This window comes from Panthera onca, chromosome F1 (assembly GCF_046562875.1).
Source record: "Panthera onca isolate mPanOnc1 chromosome F1, mPanOnc1 haplotype 2, whole genome shotgun sequence".
Taxonomy (NCBI): Eukaryota; Metazoa; Chordata; class Mammalia; order Carnivora; family Felidae; genus Panthera; species Panthera onca.
This window is the reverse complement of record NC_138355.1, coordinates 42,118,648-42,131,329: the sequence shown is the minus strand read 5'-3', so window position 1 is coordinate 42,131,329 and position 12,682 is coordinate 42,118,648. Positions and strand designations below refer to the sequence as shown.

The 12,682-nt window shown below is 41.2% G+C and overlaps 1 protein-coding gene across 1 annotated transcript in view; it reads left to right on the top strand.

Moving 5' to 3' along the window:
• Positions 1-11,329: 11,329 nt before the first annotated feature.
• Positions 11,330-12,682, top strand: part of KIF14 (kinesin family member 14) — a 55,934-nt gene continuing 54,581 nt past the window's right edge. The window contains exon 1 of the mRNA XM_060644044.3: positions 11,330-11,599. The gene's annotated coding sequence lies outside the window, so the exon portion shown is untranslated. The remainder of the gene's footprint in view (positions 11,600-12,682) is intronic.

Here is a 12,682-nt window from a genome sequence, read left to right as displayed (position 1 = left end):
CCTGAGCCAAAATGAAAAGTCAGATGTTTAAACACCTTGAGCCACCCAGGCACCCCTGACTAAATAATATTTGAACCCACATATTAGAGCCCTGCTCTCTCATTCCTGTATGCAATGAGAGAAAGAAAGAGAGACAGATCCTTTTGACCTACCCTGTTCAATATTGTGGCTATTGAGCACTTAAATGTGGCTGGTTCTGTAAGTGTGAAATACATACTGTGTGTCTGAGAAAAGGACATAATCTCACTAATGATTTTTAGGTGGATTGTGTATTAAAATGATATTTCTGATATGTTGGGTTAAATAAAATATATTATTAAAATGAATTACCCTTTTTATTTTCTTAATATGGCTACTAGAGAATTTAAAATTCACATGTAGCTTATATTGGACAGCCTGCTTTCGATTTTCAAATAGTGGAATGGATTTCTAGGGTAGCAGTTTGCATTCCTTTATTAGATTTCTGGAGAGGGGGAGCAAACCGATAAACTAGGAGTCTGTTTTCATTTGCTTTTCTCAGGAATATAATCTCGAACTGCTCAAGCTAAACTGTTGTCAATTAGAGTGGATATTTGGGGCCAATGAAAGGCTTGTGGTACAGAAATTTAATTAATAATATTTAAGAAACGCAGCTGGGGAGGAATAAAGGACAGAGTGAACAAGACAAATTATTTAGGCACAGTTTCACGTGAATTAAGCCCATACAGTCCATTTAAACCTCCACCATGGCTTGTGAAACACTGTTCCTCATAGAAGACAGCAAAATGCCATCATTTACTCATCTTTGTATGCTAGAGGAAACCGAGAAAATGTTAATCTAAGGAGAACACTAAACTCTGTTGTGCCCCAGATCATTGTGTTTGGAAAAAAAACATGTAAAACTCTTTCTCTTTGTGGATTTCTTTTTTTCCTGAGTGACTCAGAGAACAGACTGTGGCTTAAACTAAAAAAAAAGAAGAAGAAAAAAAAAGCCTTATGCAAACGGGTAAAGGCATGCGGATGGGTGTGGAATTATTCATGAAGCTACAAAACTGGAGAGACACTCCCTTTTCTCCCTTCTGGAAAGACTGAGGATGTATGTAATTCTTGTAATCCAGGTGGCTTCCCACTTGGCAACTGCTCTCCTAAAACCACAAATATAAGTAGCAATCACTTGGCACAATCTTTTTCATGCTGTTTTTTAAATGAGAACACTGATTTATATGAACACACAAACCAAAGAGTGATTATAAACACAGCTGAATGTACATCATTCTAGACCATTCTAGGCATTCTAGACAGTACTGGGGTTGAAATTTAACCAATAAAAGAAATGAGATTATAAACTCTTTGCGGGTTAATATGGACAGCTGAGTGATTTACACATATTCAACATTCTTTCTGAGACCATCTCGTCTTTTTTTATACTTGTCAAAAGGTAAGTTAGTCTTATTTTTCATTCCCTTTGGGGAAGCAGCTACAATTTTGGGGAGAGCAAGAATGTCCTGTCCCCTGTTTGGGGAGCAAGAATTCTTGTCCCCTTCATGGTCCATCTAGCTGGACTGGGAACCAAATTGACATGAGACAGATTGACAGGAGAAAATTGAATTTAATAGCATACGTACAGAGAATCTACATAGCATGGAAATTCTACAGCCAATCAAGCAAAATGAAGTATATATGTCATCCTGAACCAAAGAAAAGGGGCTAAGGGTCTGTGATTTCAAAAAAAAGGAATGCACTTCACAGGATAATAAGGAGAGTAGATGTTTGGTAATTAGGTGTTTGCCCTGCCATACGGTGGGTTACTCAGATAAAATTTATCTCTGGTAATAACCCTTGTTCTGGAAAGACTCCCCCCTTCCCCACCTCCCCCCATCCATTTAGATTCATCTATGTAGTTAAGGGAAAGGCAAAACTTTCTCTTGAGCTAGTAGAGTCTTGATTGCTTTCAACTCAAAATAATCCGCACACCAAAGTGGCACATTCTGGGGGGCCTGTCCTGAACCCCTTCAAATTCTACTTGGAAGCGTCAGCAAAATGTTTTCAACAGAATGTAAACAATGACCTTGGGCCATGTTGGCAAAGTACCATGGGAAGAAGACACCAACGAAAGTCAAAACTGGCCTGTTTAAAAAAATTGTTCTTCCTAAGTGAACCCTAGAGCTTCCTTTATATAAAAACTGGTTACCCAATAGGCCTCGGGGCTGCCAATGGTTTTTAAATCTTACTAATCTTCTCTGGAATGAAACCAGTATGATACAAAGAGAAAAGAGCTGCTGGAACATTTACTAATCCCTGAGTTCTTTTCTTTTTATATTAAAAAAGGATTACTAGCTTAGTGTAATTGTTTTTAAATTACTGGTAGTATTGGTAAATGTATTTAGAATGTGTCTCTGAGTGATCACAGCTGAATTCATACAGATTTCATCATGAGACCATATCAAAAAGTACAAGCATATTATGGTACATACTTCCAAGGCTCTTGGTCTAACGTGTGTTAGAATTTAGAAAGAACATACAAACTATGACAGATTTTAAACTATCTTTATGTTTAAGTCTTTTTTTCCCCCTTAATGTTTATTTTATTTTTGAGAGAGAGAGAGACAGAGAACAAGTGAGAGAGGGGCAGAGAGGAAGGGAGACGCAGAACCTGAAGCAGGCTCCAGGCTCTGAGCCATCAGCACAGAGCCCAATACATGGGGCTTGATCGTGACTTGAGCCAAAGTTGGACACTTAACCAACTGAGCCACCCAGGCGCCCCCGTTTGTTTAACTCTTATGCTTATCATAAAGTCACAGAAATTTGAGAACCAGAAAGAATCTTCGTAAAAAAAGAGCAGTGGTGTGGAGCACAGGCAATGGTGCCCAATTTCCTGATTCCTGAACCTGACTCTGTGACTTAGTAAGTGTACAGTATCAGGCAAGTTATTTAACTTCCTGGAAACTCAGTTTCCCCTTATCTGTAAAGCAGCAATAACTACAGTAATAGTACCTACCTTATAGGGTTATGGAGATTAAATGAGATAATGTATATATCTCACCTAAAGAAGGGAGCCAATACTTGCTAGCTATAATTATTTAATGCAGTAATTGTGTTTCACAGGTAAGAAAATGGCAGCAGAGACTAGTCTGGTCCTATCATTAAGTTATGACAGAGACATAGCTGGAATTCAGCTGCTGTGCTCTTACCACTTTTCCTCAACTTCCAGTTTGTCCTCTGGACTTATTTTTATTTATTTATTTGTTTGTTTATTTATTTACTTCTTTATCTATTTATATTTGAGAGAGAGAGAATAGGAGTAGGGGAGGGGGCGAGAAGGAGAGAGAATGAGAATCTTAAACAGGCTCCATACTTATTGCGGATCCCAACTCGGATTTTGATCTCACTACCCTGGGGTAATGACCTGAGCTGAAATCAAGAGTCAGAAGCTCAGGGGTGCCTGGGTGGCTCAGTCAGTTGAGTGGCCGACTTCGGCTCAGGTCATGATCTCGCGGTCCATGAGTTCGAGCCCCGCGTCGGGCTCTGTGCTGACAGCTCAGAGTCTGGAGCCTGTTTCGGATTCTGTGTCTCCCTCTCTCTGACCCTCCCCTGTTCATGCTCTGTCTCTCCCTGTCTCAAAAATAAACAAAACGTTAAAAAAAAAAAAAAAAAAGAGTCAGAAGCTCAAACAACTGAACCACCCAGGTGCCCCTTTCCTTTGGACTTTAAAATGATTAATTTTTATAGTCTTAATGCACTTTTTTGTTACTGACCTCAAATGCAACTAAATACGAACACCTACAAAGCAGAAGAATATAGCCCATGTTTTAACAAGTAAAAAGTTATGAAATTGGCTAAATTGTAATAGATTTGTATCCTAAAAGACCATTAATTAGTACGAGTTAATCATTTTCTTTAAATCTTAATCTAGAAGGCTTCAAATGTGCTTGCTTTGCTTCTGAATTCTTTCTACCTGTTTTCTTTCAGTTTGTCTCCCTCTGGTGGATCTTAAAAAAATACTAGCTTTTATTTTCAGAATAACTATGGATTATTTGGGACAGGTTTTGCACAAGTTAAGAGCTCATCTTGTTGTCAGCCTGGTTTATGTTGTGGAATTCCTAGAATACTGTGTTGCCTGGGTGGGAGTCTTTGCAGAGACTCCAATTCAAGGAGGGTAGAGATAGGCTAACGGCATTTGCTCCATGACACCAACAGGAGCACTGATAAACACATGCAAAGACACAAAAGTGTATTCAGAGAACTACAAGTGGTTTGAAATGGCTGGGAACAAAGTACAAGCAAATAGCGGTGAAATGCTATGGGAAGAGATGAAGTGGAAGGGTAAGCAGGGGCCAAGTCACTGGTTATGTTTGAATCTTATTTGGTAGGTAATTTGGATTAGGCTGCAAAAACCAAAATCCAGTAAGTGGCTTTTAAAAAACAGAAGCTCAGTTCTATCTATGTAAAAGAAGTCAGGAAGTAGCTTGATATGGAGCTCCTTGTCATTGGGGATCCAGGCTCTTTCCAATTCCACTTCCTCCGTCCATAGGGTGTGGCTTTTGTCTTCATGGTCCAAAATGACTGCCAGAGCTCCAGCCATTGTATACGTTTATCTAATTGGAGATCTATATTTGCACTTCAGACTCAATTTTCCCAGAAAATAAACTGATTTCACAAATTTTTTAAAAATGTTTATTTATTTTTGAGAGAGAGTGTGTGCAAGAGAGAGTGGGGGAGGGACAGAGGGAAAGAGAGACAGAGGATCTGAAGTGGGATCCATGCTGACAGCAGAGAGCCATGAACCTCGAGATCACAACCTGAGCCAAAGTCTGACGCTTAACCGAGTCACCCAGGTGCCCCTAAACTAACTGATTTCTACCCCCAGACTAAGTTCTTCCCTTTTGTTCTCTAGCTCCCTATGTCACTAGAAGAAAGAGCAATAAAATGAGACTGAGAAGGAGGTATAGAAACCCTGGAGCTGAGGTGAGAGAGTTCAGAAAACAACAGAGGAGTGATCTAAAATGGAGTGGTGAGGAGCACCTGGCTGGCTCCATTGGTGGAGTGTGGGACTCTTGATCCTGGGGTCATAGGTTCGAGACCTACATCGGCTGTATAGATTACTTAAAAATTAAATCTTAATAAATAAATAAAATGGAGCATGGCCAATCATGCTAATGCTGCAGAGAGGTGAAGTCACACAGGGTCTGAGGTCAGCTTTTATTAGAGCTGACGGTAACGTGATTGGTGACCTTAGGGAGGGTGTGTCTGCACTTTTTTGTAGATCAGAGCCCTGCTCAAGCAGTGTTGAAGCTCATGGGTTAGAATTTGCACCTCTCTTGCCTCTTACTGTTATCACAAAGGTGAGATAGTGGGGGGTGGAAGTTAGTTGGCAGTGAACTGAGAAGTGAAAGGAGGGATAAAGAAGTACAGAAAGGGAGTGTTGGCCTTCAAGAAACTCACATGAAGAGAGAAGTGTCCTGTGTTGATCCCTGTCATGATTGACCCAACCTCATACTGTGAGGTTAGCCTCCAAGCAGAAAGAATCATGGACATGTCAGCTGTGTCCGTGGAGAAGTCCCAGACTCCCTTATTCTATTTTCACCTTTGTTCTTAACCTTTAGCTCTATTCCTGTGTTTGCTGGAAATCTGATTATTTGGGGCCTCCACGGCCCCTGCTTCTTTCTTGGTTTTAACGACAGTCTTAAGTTTGCAGCATTTTCTTTAGGGTACCATCTTGTGTTTTCCTTCTGGCTTCTACCACTTCCAGCTGCCCAGGCCACCAGCCCTGCCTGAGGCAGCCTCTTCTACATGAATCCAACGTGCCTCATACCCCTCTACATCTGCCATGCCCTTCTCTAAGGGAGCACTGACGTGAAGAGGGATGGAAAGGTAGAGAAGGAGCCAGAGGGCAGAAAGAGCAACAGGAGTGGGCATCTTTTCTTTTTTTAAAGTTTATTTATTTTGAGAGAGAGAGAGAGAGAGAATGAGCGGGGAAGGGACATTGAAAGAGGGGGACAGAGGATCTGAAGTGGGCTCTGTGCTGACAGCAGAGAGCCTGATGCGGGGCTTGAACTCATGAACTGTGAGATCATGCCCTGAGCTGAAGTCGGACACTTAACAGACTGAGTCACACAGGCACCCCTCTTATTTATTTATTTATTTTTTTTCAGAAAAGAGAGATGCTGAAGATGGAAGGAAAGTGGGATACTTGATGTAGGGAGGCCCCTGGGAGATGGAGAAAATGAAAGCCAGGGTACAGGTGTGAGACTAGCCCCAAGTAGCAGGAAGAACACTGATTTCTCTGAAGCCTGAGCTAATCAAGGGCTCAAATGAAGGGAAGGAAGTTTGTAGCTAGCTGTGGATGAGACTGGAAACTAAGAAAAGTATTATCAGTAGAGTTATTTTAGATGACTGAAGACGCAGTTGGTACTGATTTAGTTCACATTTATGGAGAACTTCTGTTCCTTGCAGTGTGCTTGTGATTTTCGTATACATTATTGATTTTTTGTTTGTTTGTTGTTGTTTCAGGGACAGAGAGTGCGTGTGTGTGTGTGTGTGTGTGTGTGTGTGAGGGTAGAGAGAGAGGGAGAGAGAGAGAATCCCAAGCAGGCTCTGTACTCATCTCGAGTCAGAGGTAGGGCTTAATCTCACAACCCTGAGATCCTAACCTGATCAAGATCAGACGCTCAACGCACTGAGCCACCCAGACACCCTATGTTATCTATTGTAATTCTCATAAATATATTTAACAGTCAACTGTATATGGTCAGAACATGTATCAATATAAATTTATACACAGTAATGTTTCACATTTATCAAATTGTTTCACATGTTTTATCTAATTTGATTTTTCTAGCAATTATCTCATTTTATAGGTTAAAGAAGCCAAAGTTGAGACATAGATGAAGCAATTTGCGTGACAAGAAGGTTTTATGACTTTAGTCTCCCAAAGGAACTATTATTTTAGTGAGCCAAATTTGGAAACAGATTTGGAAATATAAGGCATTTTAAAGGGCTGCTGTTTTGGCATTAACAAAACACTCTGCCTGAACTGGACAGCAGGGTTCAGTTGGGTGTTGGAGAGTGAGTTATGCCCCAAGTCAGGCAGATGCTAGCCACTGGCTCAGAAAACCCAGCCTTGAAACGAAATGAGGTTCATTCCGGTTGCTCACCCTATGAGTCGTATGTTGGCCAAAAGTACATTTTCTAGATTCTCTTTTATTTTTTTTAAGATTTTATTTATTATTACAATTTTTAAAAAATATTTATTATTTTTGAGACAGAGAGACAGAGTGCAAGCAGGGAAGGGGCAGAGAGAAGAAGACACGGAATATGAAGTAGGCTCAAGGTTCGGAGCTGTCAGCACAGAGCCAGCCCAACATGGGGCCTGAACTCATGAAATGTGAGATCATGACCTGAACCAAAGTCGGATGCTTAACCAACGGAGCCACCCAGGCACCGCTTAAAGATTTTATTTTTATTTATTTATTATTTTTTTATTTTTATTTTTTTTAACATTTATTTATTTTTGAGACACAGAGAGACAGAGCATGAACAGGGGAGGGTCAGAGAGAGGGAGACACAGAATCTGAAACAGGCTCCAGGCTCTGAGCTGCCAGCACAGAGCCCGACGCGGGGCTCGAACTCACAGCCCTCACGGGCCGCGAGATCATGACCTGAGCTGAAGTCGGCCGCTTAACTGACTGAGCCACCCAGGCGCCCCTAAAGATTTTATTTTTAAGTAATCTCCACATCCAACGTGGGGCTCGAACTCACAACCCAGAGACAGAGTCACACACTCCACCGACTGGGCCAGCCAGGTGCCCCTAGATTCCCTTTTCTTATCTTCCTACAAAATCTGAGGTTCTAAAAAAATTAATCAACTTGGAGCAAAACTGAGATTAGCACTGCTCCCTCTTAAAGATGGGTTTTCATTGCTCTTTTGATTTTTAAGACTACAGTGAGTCCATTACAAAATGACTGTTCCATCTTGTGGTTGTTGCCAGGGATTAAGTCATAATCCTCATCCTTCATAAAATAAGATGTGTCATTATTACAACAGAGAGCTTCTAAAATGCATGATCCCAGTTTCTCATCACTAGCCTTGAATAGGGTTTTTCAGTGTTTGGGAGAGTTCTATTAAGCTATGCAATTTAGTAGCCTACATTTACAGAGCATTAATCCTCTGCCAGGCTCTATGCTAAGCACTTTGCATACATTATCTAACTTAATCCTCATTACGATGCTTTAGGGTAGGTAGCATTATCATTTTCAATTTCCATATGAGGAACCTGAGGTACCCAGAATTAAGTGACTTTCTCTTCTGGTCAGCTGTGGACAGGATTTGAAGAGAGAAGTACATCTCAGTGTAATAAATAAAAGATCAAAATTCCCCTATACAATCTGGAGATGGCTCATGGGTGATGCTTGATTCTGTGGAGTATTATTTCTGTGGCTGGAATTAAATTGGGGGAGCTTCTAAAAGTGAATAAGAAGAGGGAAGTGTGGTTAGTGTTCTGTGAACAGTTCAGGGCCAGGCACTTGGGGAGACAAGAGTGAGATAGACAAGGTCCTGCTCATTTTGGGCTTATGGTCTTGGGGGACAGATTACGATTTGGTTCTGAGGCCATGCATTGTCTGTGGTCCTATTTAACTCCTAGCGATAACCTTAATGGACACTTAATAGTTTTAATAGGATTTATTTCTCATTTTTAACCACTTACCGCATTCCCTCATGGTTGGGCATTGAGAATTTTTCCAGTTTGGGGCCAATATGGATTGACAGTTTTCCTGCATACTTTTTGGCTTCTACGGAAATATTTTTTTTTTTTTAATTTTTTTTTTTTTAACGTTTTATTTATTTTTGAGACAGGGAGAGACAGAGCATGAACAGGGGAGGGTCAGAGAGAGGGAGACACAGAATCCGGAAACAGGCTCCAGGCTCTGAGCTGTCAGCACAGAGCCCGACGTGGGGCTCGAACTCATGGACCGCGAGATCATGACCTGAGCCGAAGTCGGCCGCTTAACCAACTGAGCCACCCAGGCGCCCCATGGAAATATTTTCTTAGAATACATTTTTGTAGTACAGTTACTAGGTCAAAGGATGTGAATATCTTTATGGTTCTTCCCATACATTATTATGGCCTCTGCCTTCAAGAAAGATACCAATTTCTGTCACTAGAAATGTATACTTTTTTTTTTTTAAAGATTTTTTTTTAAGTAATCTCTATAGCCAACATGGCGCTTGAACTCACGATCTTGAGGTCAGGAGTCACATGCTCTGCCAACTGAGCCATCCAGGTGCCTCTATACTTTTACTTTTGATGCTAAATCACCAGCACTGAAATTAAAAAAAACAAAACAAAACAAAACATTTTTTTTTTTACTTGTAACTAATTTTTTTACACTTGCATTTAATGATTGGCTGTTTATGTTCTATTTTTATATGAATTAATTTTGTGTACAGGTTGATTCTTTTGTGTGAAATACTGTTGCCCATTTTCATATTGTTTTCTTTCTTATTCTACTTATAAACTTATTTTTCTTATAAAATTGAAAGAAATGTTTCCATTTTCTGTCATATTTAATATATTTTTCTTGTTTACTTGCATTTTATCATTTCATTGTTACTATTTTGAATTACACATAATTCTCAAATTTTTATATATTTGAGATTGTCAGTCTTTCCTTTGGTATATCTTTTGCCTACAAACCGAATGACTATTTTCCCATAGATCTGATAAATATTATATTCTTTTTTCTGATGGTTGCTCTATAACTTAACCTTAAATTTTAGAATCTTTTTTTCTAGAGAGACAGAGAGTGAACCTGTGTGCGAGTGGGGGAGAAGAAGAGAGCATCTCAAGCAGGTTCCATGCTCAGCACAAAGCCCCTGGTGGGGCTCCATCTCAGGACCATGAGATCATGACATGAGCTGAAAGCAAGAGTCAGATGCCCGACTGAGTGAGCCACCCACGCACCCCTAGATGATTTTTAAAGTTAGTTTTAGAATGAGTACTTTATCATCCATTCAGTTTTTCTATATAGTTGGAGGCACTTCTGATTTCCCTTTATATCCTATTGAATACATTTCTATTACCTGTACTTTTTGCCTTTTCTCTTTTTTTAATTTTCTTTTTTATTTTTTAAATTTACATCCAAATTAGTTAGCATATGGTGCAACAATGATTTCAGGGATAGATTCCTTAATGCCCCTTATTCATTCAGCCCATCTCCCCTCCCACAACCCCTGCAGCAACCCTCAGTTTGTTCTCTATATTTATGAGTCTCTTCTGTTTTGTACCCCCCTCCCTGTTTTTATATTATTTTTGTTTTTCTTCCCTTATGTTCATCTGTTTTGTCTCTTAAAGTCCTCATATGAGTGAAGTCATATGATTTTTGTTTCTCTGACCGACTAATTTCACTTAGCATAATGCCCTCCAGTTCCATCCATGTAGTTGCAAATGGTGCACTTTTTGCCTTTTAAAAGATACTTATGCTTTAAAAAATTTTGAAAAGAAAATTTAAAAGAAAAACCTTTAACTGTAAACTTCATCTGGACACTGGGGATAATATTAATAGTTACCTCATAAAATATTCAGGAATAAATGAAAAAAATCCCTTGTAAGACATTTAGTATACTTTCCACCTACACGCTTTGCATAGGAAATACAGCACTAGAAACGCGTTATTGTGCTTAGCTTGAGGACAAATAGCCATTTTTACAACTTCATTTTAAGGTGGACAGACCATGTTTTTTTTATACTATGGATCGACAAAAGTCAACTCTTCTCATTTAAAAGCCATCTAAGGGGTACCTGGGTGGCTCACTCAGTTGGTTAAGCTCTGACTTCAGCTCAGGTCATGATCTCTGGTCTGTAGGTTCAAGCCCTGCAAAGGGCTGTCAGCTCAGAGCCTGGAGCCTGCTTCCGATTCTGCGTCTCCCTCTCTCTCTGCCCTCTCCTGCTCACCCCGCCTCCCCACAACTCCTCTCTCTCTGTCAAAAATAAAATAAACATTAAAAAATAAAATAAAATAAAAAATCCACCTTAGTGAGCTGCCATATGTCACTCAGAATCCAGCTCCTCCCTCCAGCCGGATTTAAAGGGGCCGAAGCTCCGCGCGGTAGCTGAGCCGGGGAGGGGCGGGCCCCGTTGCCTAGGAGAAGTGGGCGGTCGGATCTAGTGTTTGGACTCGCTGAGACTTAACAACGGCGCTTCCTGGGGGTGGGAGGAAGCGAGGGCGCGGTGCCCGGCGCCACGTCCAGCAGCCAATCAAAATGCAGGGCGCCCATTCAAATCGCTGCCGCAGAGGGAGCAGGTTGTGGGGGCTGTGAGCGGTGTGGGGACTTCCTCCGGGAGGTCTCGGAGAGTGGCGAACCCTGCGGAGGGGCGAAGTATCGGTGTCGTGGGGGCGAGAGGGCGTCTTCTTTACCGGCGACCGCTGAGGTGCGGGCGGAGGCCTTAGCTCGGGTCCCCCACCACCCCGGAATCCGGGTCGGCGGCGGAGGCGCCCCCGGAGGACGCGCACGGGCGGCGCCTCTGCGGGGACAGCGCAGCCGGACTTCAGGGCCTCTCGGCCCACAGCCTCACCCACCGAAGTCTCGCCCAGTCGGTTGACATTAAGAGGTACACTCGCTGTCCCAGCCCTCGGAGTGACTAGCTTGAGAACCCATCCACGGGGATCTTTTGGTTTGGGTTGTGACAGTTTTTTCCCCCTTCTGTTCATTCCACTCCTTTTAAAACTCTATGGCGAACCCCCTCCTGCCCCCCCCCCCCCCAAACAAACAGAAAGCCGTGTCTATCAGCGTAAGTAGCAAATAGTTTTTAGCTGCCCTAGAATTTCCGGAATCTTCTTGCCTTTACATTTCTTTCCATAATAGGAACACTCTATACTTTTTTAAGAGAAAAGGTTGAAGGGAGGAGCTTACGTCCTGACGATTTTTTTGGGGTGGGGGTAATGACTGTTACTCATTTAGAACTTTAAAAGATTTACTTAAAGATTAACTTCTATTATTTTGTTCCTCAATAGCATTATCTACGGAATTGAGCAAGTGTCATTTTACAAGTTAGAACCCGACATGCAAATTTAAAGACTTCTTTACATCAATATAACCAGTTTGGGGCAGAGCTGAGTAGAAGCCAGGCCTTTTAGCTGTCACTGCTGTTTTTTTTCTTCTAGACATTAATGCCGGATAGATATTGTTGACATATTTACTTACACACTGTCTACTTTGTTGTCTAATTGCTAGAGGGCAAGCTGTCCACTAATCTTGCATAATTTTTCTCAACACAAGTAATTAATTTACAGTACTTCTATTTATTGTCTGCACTACTTATTTGGGAATACTCTGTTTTGTGACACCACTCAAACTAATCCCCATGACTGTTCCTGTATTTAACATACATGCAACAGGTATTATCAAAATGCTTTACTCCAGCCTTTGATTTAGGGGCTAGGGTTTCTGTTAGTCCCTCTCCTAATCTGCAAACACAGAGTACTTAAATAAAAATCTCTGCTGACAGGCGCTCCCTCCCTCCCTTCCTTCTCCTCTTCTTCTCCTCTTACTCCTCCTCCTCCTGCTGCTGCTTGTGTTAAAATACACACTTATCATCTTATCTACTTTTATGTACACATTTTATTTTTTTTTTAACATTTATTTATTTTTGAGACAGAGAGAGACAGAGCATGAACGGGGGAGGGTCAGAGAGAGGGAGACACA